This window comes from Xenia sp. Carnegie-2017, unplaced genomic scaffold (genome assembly GCF_021976095.1).
Source record: "Xenia sp. Carnegie-2017 unplaced genomic scaffold, XeniaSp_v1 HiC_scaffold_4, whole genome shotgun sequence".
NCBI lineage: Eukaryota > Metazoa > Cnidaria > Anthozoa > Malacalcyonacea > Xeniidae > Xenia > Xenia sp. Carnegie-2017.
The window spans coordinates 2773955-2785689 of record NW_025813504.1 but is presented as its reverse complement, the minus strand read 5'-3'; the positions used below and the strand labels follow the sequence as shown (position 1 = coordinate 2785689).

Sequence of the window (11735 nt, the reverse complement as noted above, 5' to 3'; positions counted from 1 at the left end):
AGTATGGCACCTTATGGCTACAGATTTTTTGTTCATTGAAATATATTTGCAGAAATGTAGGATTTCGCTGCCATATAACGGCCACGATTCCCTAAGCATTAAAGAAATCATAGCTAAAAGTCCTTCGGCAACAACAATTTTAGAAGCATCAATCTGCTTACCATACGCCATATTAACATAAATCGCATCACACACTCGCATAAATTGACTATGTTATATTGCATTCATGCATACACTTCACTTGTCCTTTACTTACGATTTTCGATGTAAATTTCTGCTGATAAAACTAAAAACAATGTTGGCTTGCTTTTGAACATCAATGACTGAAATGTCGCTCGCGAGATCGTCTTTGCCAAGCATTTACAATTCATCCATAAATTTTTCACCCTCTTGAAAAAATTCCCAGTTTGGAAAGCAGCATTCATGTCAACATATGAATTTGTAAAAGATTTCCATAAATTCCATCTGATTGTAGTTTAGTTTCTATCATGTTTTAGAAAATTACTATGAAACGATCAAACATTCAATTCAGACAGTGAGCTTGACTATGTTAGTTCAGTTGGCTATCAATCGAAATGGGTCAAACCAATCAAAGTAAGACAAAAATTCAAATGAACCAATTGTAAGATAGCAATTGGACTCCCTTATAGGTCCGGCCACCCCTATTATCGGTCGAGATTATTCCAGACTGTCCACTGATCTGGCCATTGACCAATAAAATAGCGTTTCTGGCGTTCATAGACTCCTTTATAAGTCGAACCAGTCAAGCCACCCCGCTTATCAGTCGGTTATTACATGTCAATTAAAATTCAACTGAACTGGTTACCAAGGAGATATTCGTTGCATTAGTCATTAGTTTTCAATAATAAATAAAGCTGGATTTTTATCACAAAGTAAATGCGATAATAAAGTAAGAATAATTAATGAATTTTTAATTAATATGAATAGGTAATTTTTGAATTTCAAACATCAGTCGCGCGACGGATTTGACATACTCTAGATCCGCCCCTGTTGTCAACGTCTGCTAAATGAAAATATAATCAGCGTGCCACCAACGTGCATAATTCGGTCGGCACTAGATCATGGTCAACTAACGTACGCGCCCACATATTATTCTTAATATGTCAGCGGTAAGTAACAATTGACGAATATTCATGTATATGTAATTACCATTGGTAATTACCTATAAGCTGTGACAAACCACTAAAATATAGAATAACCATTGAGAATAACAAGTTTCATATGCGTATTTAACCGATATGCGGCTAAATGACGAGAAGAATTCTTTTTTTCGATTTCAGGTTTGGACAGTTTTACTTTTTTACACATTTATTGTTTTGTATGCTTTGTATTTTACATATATTGTCATATGCTCAACGATTTTAAATCATCATAACGATACTCGATGAAGCAATGAACAATATACAATAAACTTAACAGTGGCGTATCCAGCCCGTTTTATTTAGCTCTGCTATACAATTATTTCTTTGTTCACTAACTGTAAAAACAACAGATTTCTAAAGAAATGTTTAATGATAATAATATCAAATTTATGAATGTTTTATGCAGTGCGGTGTTTGAAATTAAATGAAGATATGATCTTCGCACTTTGCTGGACAATTTAAGCAATCGTCTCAGGAGCCTTAAAAATCAGGTGACTCACCTTGAGTCACCAGATCCCGTTGAGTCACCTGATTTTTAAGGCTCCTGAGACGATTGCTTAAATTGTCCAGCAAAGTGCGAAGATCATATCTTCATTTAATATCAAATTTACATACCACGACCAAATTATCTTCCGGGCTCGCTACACAACTGTGTAAAATTTATAAGGTAAATTTATTATTTCTACATTTTCTAGACTGTATTAGTTATATGTCCCCAGTTAGTTGTAAAAATAAATACCATGTCCATGATTCACAAATAGAAAATGTTAATTTTGTTTAATACTATTTACAGATATATACATACATGATTTGTCAAGGGGCTCCAATTTGAGCAATTACAGTGTAGATGTTTGCAAGCAAAAGAGAAGCGATACATGATTATTTTTATGTTAGATGCTTACAATTACTATATTCTCACAGAATATAATTTTTTGAATGGCAGGTTTGCATTGCATTCTCAATGTGGGGAAACATCTCGATTTTTTGTTCTTCAAAGGATTTGACCAGATGCACTTGCATCTTCTTCTGCAGCCAGGTAACAGAGCAAGGGTTCACACCATTAGCCAAAGCAACAGCATTTGCCACAGCAAAAAGACCACAATCTGATGATCCTTTTTGATGTTGTTGGAGAATCACTTTGACGTTTAAAGAACCATCCTGTTCTTGAAGGTTTTTGTAAACATTCTGGAGTTGCCTTTTTAATGATGAATTCAGGTTGGTACTCATAGATTTAAAGAATACTATTTCACCAGTTATGGACATAGAAACCACCCAGTGGTGACCAATATTGTGACATTGAATTGCTTGGGTGATATTTTCAGGAATATTTATGAGTTTGTTACTGTATGTGACTGCTACGACTGTGTTTAGACCTCCCACTCCGGTAACAAGATCACCTATTAATTTCTGTGCTGCATCAATATGGTCATCTGAAAGCCATCCATTTAGATTTAGAAGCACATCTTTCTGAGCATATGACAACGTTATTCCTTGAATATCTACCCAACACTCCTCAGAATTTTCAATTTTCTCATTGTTCTTCATTTTCATCTTTTTTGCTAGTTGCTCTTCAATTACTTGTAATTTGCATTTCTCATGCTTCTCTTCTTTTTCAAGCTTCTCTTCAAATACTTCAATCTTTTCACTTTCTAAATCAGCTGCTCTTCCCACTCGTTTACCTGGACACCTCTTGCATTTTCGTTTTGGCAAAGCAGATTGTGACCTACACTTTGAAATTTGTTTCTTTTTTGGAGATAAAGACTTGTTTTTCAATGAAATTCCATTTTCCTCAGGATGATTTTTTCTTGTTTATTGTATTACCTCTTGTAACATCTCCAGGGTTTTGTCCAAAACGTTCTCATCATCCAAAATGTAAAGCTCATCCTGCATTTGTTTGACTTTTTGAACACACTTATTTCTAACATTTTGGATTGAGTTGGAGCAAGAATCTGTTGTGCTAAGAAAACAGTCAGAAGAATGAGCTTTTTCATAATTAAGACATTGTGCAAAGTTTCCTGGCAGTGACTTGTGTTTGATATCAGTCTGAGTTGGGCTTATATTGGCTTTTGGTTGAATTATATGGGGATCTAAAGTAAATAGGGGATGATTGGAAAACTTCACTCTAATTGATTCCCACCCAACATTTGGTTGTTGAAAAACAGCACAGATGTGTTAACAAGGCATCTTCCGACTCCTGTAATCAAGACATTGGCAGGAAGGCATTTGGTCGTTTGATCCCAGAAAAACTTGATATGTGGATGATGAGCTTGTGACAGTGAAAAGTTTTGTCGTTTCCATCTTGATGTTTTTACTTGGAATGTCAGATTCCATTCGTTGAATAATATGAGAAACAACATACTTTGGTCTATTGTGCAGGAACTTTGGGATTTGTTTGCTGTTGGACTTGTACGAATGGGATGATTTGATATTCTGTTCCTTATATCTATAAAGAGAAAATTGTAAGTACACTTATACTTTTTTGATTATCGTTAAAGCTCACTGATTGCGAACATCTTATGAAAAAAACAGTATGCACAATACTTTTTGTAGCTATCAGGCAGGAACTGTGTTAGTAATATATTGACGAGATCACTTATCGAATGATTTCGTCTGTCCTCTAAATATGAATGCTTTAACCAGTTATTTCGCCTTTCCACTCTGTTGTTTGTATAAATGGCAACGCGCAACGATTCATCCCTGTAAAAACGGACCCATTTCTTGAAAAGTAATATATATATTTATATTAACACACATAGGTTAGATAGGTAGTATCAGTTTTGAGCAGTTTAGCGTACTGATATTAAAACGCATAAAATAGAAGAGATTAATACCTGCAAGTGTAATCCCCAAAATTCATCAAAGTATTTCTGCAGTTGCAGCGATTCTTTCCACAGATGGCTGTTTTTCAATGATTCAATGTTTTTCTGTAATGCGATTTGACTTGTGCTATTTGCAATATTTCGCAGCAGTTGTAATAGCTCATGTTTGTAAAGATACGTTCCATTACTGCGCTTAATCCATTCGTTCCACGCCTTCTCTCGATGAAAGTCGCAAAAACATTTTCTTCAAAAAAGGCTATTGCTTTGTTTCGTCTTACTTGGAATACACTGTTTGATTGCTCCAATTTCAGCTAATGAAAAATCAACCATTATGTTTTTAGGTTTCCACAGCGGATTCTCTTGACTGATGATGTTCAGTACTTCTGATATGGAATCCATGTCCTAATTTTGGGATGTGAAGACAGCAACAACAATGTAACAAACATTTGATCGGACACATAAGAAAAACAACGGTAGTGCATACCTCAAAAGATGCGAATTGGAAAACTTTAAAACATTAACTTTCCAAGTGACAACAATTGGAAACTCCATTTTCAAACTAGCATTTGGCAACAATTCCATGATGATTTCCCGCGCTTTTTATGTTTAGATTCTCATAGAATATACGTATGGCAAGTTGCAATTTTACAATGTAGGAAAATGTGCATTTCTTGTTGGTCGAAAAACATTTAGCCAAATGCATCATGATCTTCTCATATGACCATAAAATCAAGAAATGGTGCATTCAATGCTGTTAGGGAGGTGGGTGCATGGAAATCGAGCATTCTTCATGAAATTATGGATGGTCATTGCAGAGCACAGAGCACCCCAACCTGACAAAGATTTTTAGTTTACAAAATTGATAAAGAAAATTGTTCATGTTAAGTGGTAATATTATTTGAAAACACTATGACATCATGCAATGACTTTTTACAATTACATTTCACTATTTGAGAGAGTTGCATCTAAGGCAAGTTATGTTCTACAGCACTGGATCTATGCCACAAGCATAACAAAAGCAGGTGGGAGCCTTTTAAACTGTTCGAAAAATCCTTTGACAATGGAAGGAATTATATGCTCAAAGGTTTTTCTGAACAATCTGTTTTTCCATAATAGAATTTATTTTGGTGCTCAGAGATTCAATGTGAAAATTTTTGCCAGAGATGAATGTAGAGAATACCCAGTGTTACATGTTAAGATATATTGTCACCATTTCTTGTTGTAAAGTATTTTCAGGAACATATGAATTAGCTACTGTGATTGATATCACAACTTTACATTCAATATGGCTGCACCTGTACTATGATCACCTATCAATTTTTCGTGATAAATCAATATGCTCATTGAAAACCATCTATTTCATTTAATGAGCACTTAAGTTAGATTGTGGTTCGCTGTGTGGATGGCACTGCTGGAGACAACGAGTTTTCAAAATTTCCTGACAATAACTTTAACAAAGTTAAAAAAGTTACCACACCTGTGCATTAACTCAAATCAAAAAATTACAAGCAAGTATGGACAAACAGTCAAACAAATTAAACACACAAACTTTATATTATTATTCAGGAAGTTTGGAAAAAAATTTGAAGATACGAATCTAGATGGGTGTGTTTATCATGTATGTTGTATATATAATAATTTTTATTAGTACTACAAATAACAGGAAAATATTTAATATCATATCTATAATACAAATAGAGTCCATTTCTACTTTATAACATTACATTGTTCTCCTTAGGTCCAGTAAATCTGCAATTTTTGAAGTGCGGTTATTATATTGTAAAGTACTATCAATCCATTACTTCTGCAAGGCAGACATTTTAAAGAAAGTACATCTGACCAAAATTGAATTGAAATCTTTGTAATCTTTTATCGCTTTCTCTATTGCCAATTTGCCTTATTGCCATATGTAAACGCATATATAGTGCGGTAAAATCATTCGTATAATGAAACATGGATATTCGTCAATTGTTACTTACCGCTGACATAATAAGAATAATATGTGGGGGGCGTACGTTAGTTGACCATGATCTAGTGCCGACCGCATAATTCTTAACTTGCACACATCATCCATTTATCCAAGGAAATCTGCATGAAATAATATACATTCACACTGCACTCTACTAAATTCTGCGGCAATCGTATTTTAAAAACTTTCTGTGTATTTTTTACTGACATAAAACTTTTTACTATTGCTATTAAATGTTCATGTATACGTATCATTTTAAACTGAAAAAAAGTTACAAGACTTTCTTCCATATAGTTTAACCGTTATAACATTCCCTGCTATAAATTACTAGGGCTAAAAACAGTTATTTAGGAGATTCGTTGTGTTTTAATTATGCTTTTTGTTTGAAAAAAGACAAGAAGATACATTTGAGTATCTTATGCTACAGCAAAAAAAAAACTAAATTTAAAGATATCAAAGAGATTTATATTTACTTCTTTAATTTTTCTATCACGTCTTTGTGAATATTGTAATAATCGTCGAGAAATCCGCTTTTGAAAATTGGATTAAAATCATCTTCTTCAGAATCTTCATCATCACAATATACTTTGGACTCTTCAGTAACATTTGAAAAAACAATGTTCCTTTTTGAAGACAATCGTTTCCTCAGTTAGGCCTGTTTTATACGTTGCATTTTACATGCGTCGAATGCATTAGAGAGAAAAGAAAATGAGATAAAATTCCTCATTATCTTTTGTTTTGAATACATTCGTCTCATGTAAAATGCGACGTATAAAACAGGCCTTAGATAACTTGAGAGATAGCTTCGCCGTCCTGCTCTTCCTGAATCGGAACGCGTAATGTTTAATCCAAATAAGAGTATGTCTTGTTTGTAGAGCTATATATTGTAAAAACTTACATCGAGAAAGTTATTTTAGGCATAGTTTGCGTACAAGAAGCCATCGTGTTTTTAAAAAAACTGTTTGGAAAATTTCCACCGCACAACAAATGTAGTAAGTATGTGCAAAATATTGTGATTAATTTCTTGAGATGATCTAAGTGATCCTAAAATAACGATCTTTATTTAAAACCGAGCTTAACATAAATTATTTGTGGAAGGTACTTGCTTCTAAAAAGAAAGCAGTTTAATACACAAATACCTAAATGCTATTTTTATGGAGAAGATAAATATGGCAATATAATTGCTTATGACAACAAGAGTTGCCCCAAAAGTTGCTTTATTTAGCATGCATACAGCTAAAAACTCTACTAAAGGTCAACAAATTGCATTGTTCTGAGTGAAATATTATAAACTCGAAAAATCGAAACATCTTGTGAACAGTAGATAAAGATTTTGTTTGTTGTTATTTGCTTCTAAATTAGTTTAGGTTACTTTACAGGTATAATTGAGTCATATACATCTTATATTATGCCCACCACACTTTAGAAAATTGGTCAACTTTGGTAATGTTTTATATTAAGTGCAAACTTTCCCTATGTCAGTTCGGCAGTTGATATGCTTCTTGAATAATGCATATTCCAATTTGATTTATGTTATATGAAGTTACTTATGACTTAAGATAAGTCTCGTTCAGTTTTCAAATAAACATCAATAATATTTACACATTTCACATATATAAAACATGAAGTGCAAACTAGTACATAGATGGAAAGGTTGGAAAATAAATTGCTTCACACGTCAAAGTTGTCATCCTTGTTTTTATGATTTTAGGATCAAAACTATGCACCTAAATATTTCGTCCCCAAGATTTATAACTCTTGAGTTTTTATAATCTTTTTTAATTTTTGCGTTTTTAATAATTCTTTAAAAAACAAGCCTTTACTCCTGTCTGTTCTCTGTAGAGTCTTTAACTCTTCGTATTGATAATTTTACCCCACAACTAAACATAATGTAATCATACTACATTGGGAAATACATGCCCTTGCAGTGTTAAGCATACCAATGAGTATAAAATATACTTATTACAATTGATGGTGTGTAAATATAATGCACATAACGATGTCATGTTTCATGAAACTATTAGAATGATATAGGTAAAATAGGTAAACAAAAATGCAGAGTGTTTGCATGAAAGCACAAGTGTTACAGGGTAACTTATACTTTTCGCATTTTTACTACACTTGACTTGGTGTGCAATAGTGCTACAGTCGTTTAAAAAATAAAATGTTTTCGGAACAAGATATGAGCCCCTTGCAAAATATTTGCTGTTTCCTTTTCCCATTTTATAGAACCATTTTACCAAGTAGAAATTATCGTGCAGCAACCTGATTTGTCAACAAACTGTATTTAGAATTAACCCAATGAAAAACTGATTATCCATGGCAATCTCCCTATTTTATATAAGCTACTATTTTTGCAAAGCATTCCAAAAATCTAATTTCATTAAACAAGGTCTTCAAATGGGATGTTGCATGAATATTAGGAAAATTATACCTAGCATCCCAGGTGTCTTTTATAGTCAATTTTACTATAGAGTGTTTCAAAATGGAAAAACAACAACATTAAGAAATGGCTTGGAAATTTAATGCTTACATAACATTGGCTGGTCATGATTCTAAAATGCACGCAGTTGAGTCATTGTTACAGAATATTGAGTTATATACCTGATTTCACATAGAAACTCAAATACAGTATTTACTACAGTGTCTTACTCACTGGACTGAGTGCAAGATTTGAAAATGAATCTAATCGCACAATATAAATATTTAAAATCACCAAGCCTGTGAAGCTGTGCATGGGCTATTTCATAGCATTTATCCAAAGGAATGACCCGTTCTACAACTCCAACCCAAAGTAAAACAGCCCGTAAAAAATAAGGACTAGTTGATTGTCTAATTTCAAGGCAAATACAGAACGTTACAACATCCCAACGATATCAAAGGACTTCATTATGAAATCCTAAAGGCAGAGGCGTAACTAGAACGTTAATAAACGCGGGGTAGGGTGTATATCCATATATTCAGTTGTGCCATACTAATTTCTGTTAAATTAAATTAACTTTTGAAAGAAATCATTAGGGCACAACGGAACATATGAATATGCACCCCCCAATTAACGTTCTAGTTACGACTCCTTTTACAGGGAATCTCATACTATACATATTTCGCTTATTGGAAAAGAAATGGCCTAAAAAAACAGAAATTAAAACAGCTTTGCCGAAATTTAAAATAATATTCGATGTTAGAAAGGACTGACTGCCAGAACTTAGTAATCCTGACGCCAGAACTCGAACTGAAACAACATACACATAAACTGATTATGATTCTGTTTCTTTATATGGGGACAAAGATGCTACACCATAAATCTTTTACATATAGAGCTGGTGCGAAATCAAAAAAAAAACGTATTCACTGCTGGAAACAAACAAAAACACACTTGGTCGGTGCGTGTATCTGAACAAGAAATTATTTGTTAATTTGCTTCGTTTTTATTTACGTGTATACTAAATAATGTAAAAAATATGTCTTTTACAATAGGTTTCATACCATGAAAACTTCTGGAAACTTTAAAAATATCATGTTTCTATGTAGTGACGTAGCTAATGAAGAGTTGGAGTTAAAAAATTGAGCAAGACATACCTTAAATTGAAGTTATAGATTTTAATTCTGCTCGTCATCATGATAAGCAAAGGCATAACATGCCTTTTCATATATATATGTAATACAACAACAACTTCCATATTTTTCCCTAACTAACTGTATCTTTTTTTAGGAAGGAATATAGAAAAGTGAGACACATGAACAGGCTTTATCTTTAAGGTTTTGTGTATAAAAATTGTTTTAATCAACGCTGGTTTTTTAGAGTATCTTAATGTCACAAAAGTAACATGTGTTATTTGAAATACTACAACCTACAAATGACACCAACATTTGCAACGTTTCGCGTTATCTGTGATTGCAAAATGTTTTAACCGCTTAGTTTTATAACAAGGAACAATATTTATAACCAAAAATTAAAGAATATTTGAAGAACCAATGAAATCAACTAGATCTGTACTCCAAGTATTTTCACAATTTCCCCTCTTTTTGACTCTTAAAGAGTTCATCTAATTAAGTTCTAAATTTTGTGTATTTACTTTCTAATATAATAAGCACGCCTTTTATTTTCTCCGTGTAAACGTGTAAATTTGAGGGGGAATTTAGCATCAGCAGTATCATCAAACTTTATTTTTTGAAAAATATATAAAAGTAGAGCAAGTGAACCATAGCGTGAAATAGAAGGTTGCTTTTTATAATAAAGATGTTTCTAGGGAAAGACCGAGTTAATTTGAGTTTATAAAGTTTACTGTATTAAATAAAAAAGACGAAACCAAGAATCAATTCTTCAAGTAAATTATTAAATTTTAGCTACACGTTCTTTTCATAAACAAAGATATACATTAATCTAGGATTTTAAACTAATAAAGAAATTTTTTATAATCCAAGTATTGTAAATCTTGCATTTCTCTTAAAATATTCAAAATAAAAAAAAATGAAAAATGTAAAACTTTCTTTATGTCCTAATTTTTACTTAAGTTTTTTTAATTTTCCAATTAGTAGAAAGTTTTTAACTTGTCATATATAGAACAAACAAAATGTATTTGTAATAAAAATAACTCGCCCCAGCCTTGTAGCTATGATAAAAAGCAAGAACAATTTTAATTAGAGTACTTAAGATTTTTTAAAGCATACGTTTATATTAAGTAAAAAGCAGATACTTCAAAAAAGGAAAACAGTTGAACCAGGGCAAAGTCAAACAAATTGTATTTAGGCATATCAGTTTAAAAAGATTTACGAGGAAAAGGCTCTTAGTAGTTTCTAGCCATAAATTGTAAACCACATAGTAAAACACAAGTGGAAAGAGAACAAGGAAAAGTTTACCAAAAACAAATTTTAGTTGCATATGTCGCTGTATCTTAGTAGTTTAATTCAGTTTAGGTTTATTTATATGTGAAAAGAGATTTAAAATATTTTTGCTCCCAAATATATATTAAAGTGCATTACATTGTTCTCTGTTTGCATCAAACTTTCAGAAACAAATCCTTTTTATCTACTTTAAGATAGCTCTACAAACGGACTATATATAAGAGAATTTAACTACAGGGTTAAACAGCCTAAAATAAGACCATTACTCCAAATGAATCCAATTTTACCAGAAACAGCTTTAACTAATTTTATCAATATTCCTGAAATTGTTTTATTCTGTTCAGATCTAGCTAAACATAATAGAAAAAGAATTCATAAATTGTAAACACAAAAGACTAAAAAAATTTTGTTTGAAATTTCAAACACTTCAAAAGTTACACTTTAAAACGCTTGCATGTGCAATAATATACAAACATAAAAAATAACATACCAATACTGTTCGAAGATTCAGTAACAACAACATGATTCGAAGCAAACGATTTTTTTCGAATTGCCTGCGCTTTCTTATAAAATTCGTTTGCTTTGTCCTTTTCTTTAGTAGAATGGTACACATTACCAAGATTTTTTAAAGTCGTAGCTACATTAACATTTTCAGGACCAAGTGCTTTTTGTTGAATTTCCAACGCTTTTTCATGAAATTCTCTTGCTTTGTCATATTCTTTAGTACGATAATACATTTTACCAAGATTGTTTATAGTCATAGCTACCTCAACATGTTCAGGACCAAGTAATTTTTGTCGAATTTCCAACGCTTTTTCATAACACTCTTTGGCTTTGGCATATTTGTTGGTATCATAATACACATTACCAAGAATGTTTAAAGTCGTAGCCACGTCAACATGTTTAGGACGTAGTGATTTTTGTCGAATTTCCAACGCT

The 11735-nt window shown here is 32.3% G+C and overlaps 2 long non-coding RNA genes across 3 annotated transcripts; both read right to left on the bottom strand.

The window, feature by feature from the left end:
- Nucleotides 1–2816: 2816 nt before the first annotated feature.
- LOC124455618 lies at nucleotides 2817–4184 on the bottom strand. Of its 2 annotated transcripts, XR_006951945.1 has the most exons (4): nucleotides 3995–4184; nucleotides 3705–3880; nucleotides 3523–3606; nucleotides 2817–3120 (listed from the first exon to the last, which is right to left on the bottom strand). It is a non-coding gene; the product is annotated as an uncharacterized LOC124455618 (long non-coding RNA). The 2 variants fall into 2 exon arrangements; XR_006951944.1 differs by having other exon boundaries at nucleotides 3523–3880.
- A 1455-nt stretch (nucleotides 4185–5639) lies between these two features.
- On the bottom strand, nucleotides 5640–11520 carry LOC124455537. Its single transcript, XR_006951897.1, has 3 exons — nucleotides 11287–11520; nucleotides 5962–6070; nucleotides 5640–5731 (listed from the first exon to the last, which is right to left on the bottom strand). It is a non-coding gene; the product is annotated as an uncharacterized LOC124455537 (long non-coding RNA).
- Nucleotides 11521–11735: the final 215 nt, after the last annotated feature.